The following is a 2,918-nucleotide window of genomic DNA, read 5'->3' on the forward strand; positions in this document are numbered from 1 at the left end:
AACCCAACTATTACAGTAGTAAAAACTATGTAAGGAGCTTCAGCATGTTCTAGGATGAAGTGCTGACAGCTGTTTGTTTGAATATTAATAAAGTCTATTGAGTTACTCCCTGCCTGTATTGTCTGTAGCTTGATACTGTGAAGACTTCTCTCTGTATCGAGTCTTTATGTTTCTAAGTACTTGCCTGTCTGCAGAGATGGTACTCATTTCATTCCTAGAGATAGCATGCCTCATTATAGAGAAAATTACTACCTTGTGCTCCATTAAACATTTATTTTGGCAGCATTATTGGTTGTCATTTTCCCTCTTTGATTTAAAGAAGTCAATGCTGATTGAAAGAGCACGTGTCTTCTCTCACATATGGTAATTAATCCTCATTCTTCCAAACTTTTGTAATCAAAAGTCAAAGTTATTCTTTGACCACATGCTAGAAAAGTTAACCCTCCTTTAAAAAAGAATAAAAATTATCAAGTCAGAAGCATGATACAGAAATGAAGAATTTTACAGTGCACAGTATTTTTTTGTGTGTTAACTGCAGATGGTTTGTTAACTTGAACATGCATCAATTAGCTGATGGTGAAGCAGCAGTTTCTGCTGACTGGATGTGCTGGTTAAAGTTTGAGAAAAACATTGATAACACAATGGTTCAGGCCCTGCTGGGGAGGGGAGACCTAGCGTTTTCATTTGCAGAGATGAGAACCAGCCACCCAAGGACACGAACACAACTTCTGTGCCTATACAGTACTGGGCAGATAGGTGCAAGATGGGCCTCCAGAAAAAAACTGGGCTTCAGGCAAATCAGTTTTTTTGCCTGATTGTTCTAAGTGGAGTAATTGAATAACTCTGACTAAAATTGGAAGCATTAACCATCCCCAGCTGAACATGGTCCAGTCTCTATGAGGGCACACAAATGCAAGAAATACAGATGTTAAGTGTAAGTTTACTGGCAACTTGGCCTTTGAAAGCAATTGCAACACAGCTAATTTTAAATTCTTAAAAATCTGGAAATTTGAAATGTATGGGTTAACCATAGCAATCTCTTCTTAATGCCCACAAAGGATTTCTCTAAAACAACTGGACAGGTGTTTCATTAGTGGTAGAACAGTGATGAAATAGTTTGTCCACTTTTTCTTGTGACAAGAAAATCATAACAGAGGAATAACCATGATGCTGTACCTGGGCCTCTGCTAGTTGGTTGGCCTGACTGCAGCCATGTAGCTTTGCCAACTGAGGCATGTTCTCCTTGCAGCTGTGCTGTATCTGCAGTGAAGTACCACAAGAAGGGACTGTGGTGGGACACCTGGATGCCAGGTGTCCACCAAAGCTGCGCTGTCAATCCCCTCCTTAGCTGGACAGGGCAGAGAAAATATAATGAAAGTTTCATGGGTCGAGATAAGGGCAGGGAGAGATCACTCACCAGTTACCATCATGGACAAAACAGACTCGACTTGGGGAAATTAATTGAATCTCTTACCAATCAAATCAGAGTAGGATAATGAGAAATAAAATCAAATCTTAAAACCACCTTCCCCTCACCTTTCCCTTCTTCTGTGCTTTAACTTCATCCCCTATTTTCTACCTCTCCTCTTCCAGTGGTGCAGGGGGACAGGGAATGGAGGCTGCAGTCATTTCATCACACATTGTCTTTGCTGCTCCTTCCTCCTCAGAGGAAGGACTCCTCATGCTCTTCCTTGATCCAGTGTGAGGTCCATGCCACAGGAGACGGTCCTCATGAATTTCTCCAATGTGAGTCCTTCTCATGGGCTGGAGTTCTCTCCAAACTGCTCCAGCATGGGTCTCTTCCATGGGGTGCAGTCCTTCAGGAAAAGACTGCTCCAGCATGGGGCTCCCATGGGGTCACAAGTCCTTGCAGCAAGCCTGCTTCAGTGTGGACTCCTCTCTCCACAGGTCCTGCCAGGAGCCTGCTCCAGCACAGGCTTCTCAGGGTTCACAGCCTCTTTTGGGCACCTGTTCTGGTGTGGGGTCCTCCAGGGGCTGTAAGTGGATATCTTCTCCGCTGTGGACCTCCATGGACTGCAGGGGGACAGCCTATCTCTCCATGGTCTTCACCACAGGCTGCAGGGGAATCTCAGCTCTGGCACCTGGAGCACCTCTTGCCCCTCCTTCACTGACCTTTGTGTCTGCAGGGCTGTACCTCTCACATAGTCTCAACCTTCTATCCATATGTAGTTGCCCAGGGTTCCCCCCTCACCCCCTTCTTAAATACATTATCCCAAAGGTGCTACCGCCCTCACCTTGGTCAGCAGCAGGTCCATCTTGGAGCCAGCTGACATTAAAAAAGCCGGCTTCATGAGACACAGGGGAACCTTCTAGCAGCCTCTCACAGAAGCCACATTTGTAGCCCCACTGCTACCAAAATCTGGCCATACAAACCCAATATAGAGACTGTCAGATATCCTCAGAATGCTGTCAATTTTATGTGTGAATTAGTGGGAAGAAATCAACTAACTGGAAAAAGCATTTTGATAAATGGAGTAAATTAATTAATCATTAATTGAATTATCTTTTTCTCAATTTTTAAGAAAAATCTGCCTTGACAAGTGAAGAAAATGTAATCAAGTTTATGATCAATGAAGAAGATAAAAGAAATAGAATGCGTGTTTTTATCATCTTACAAAACTGTAACTGACTCCTAGAGAGAGCATGACCTGAAGAAGTTCCTCAGGACTAGAATAGTATTCCTCTTCAGCCTTTGATGCCATCAAGCTCATTTCCACGAAAATTAAAAGCTCCTTGCATCATTTATGTCAAATCTACTGCAAAGAAGGTAGTCTCATAAATGCTCAAGGTCCTAAAAAAAAGTTACAGTTAAAAGCTGAAGTTTTAATTCTATAAAAGCCCAAGATGCACCTTGAAAGCCATGTCAAAGGAATGTTCTACAATCCCACTGGAAGGGC

The sequence above is a fragment of the Pseudopipra pipra genome, chromosome 2 (genome assembly GCF_036250125.1).
Source record: "Pseudopipra pipra isolate bDixPip1 chromosome 2, bDixPip1.hap1, whole genome shotgun sequence".
Taxonomy (NCBI): Eukaryota; Metazoa; Chordata; class Aves; order Passeriformes; family Pipridae; genus Pseudopipra; species Pseudopipra pipra.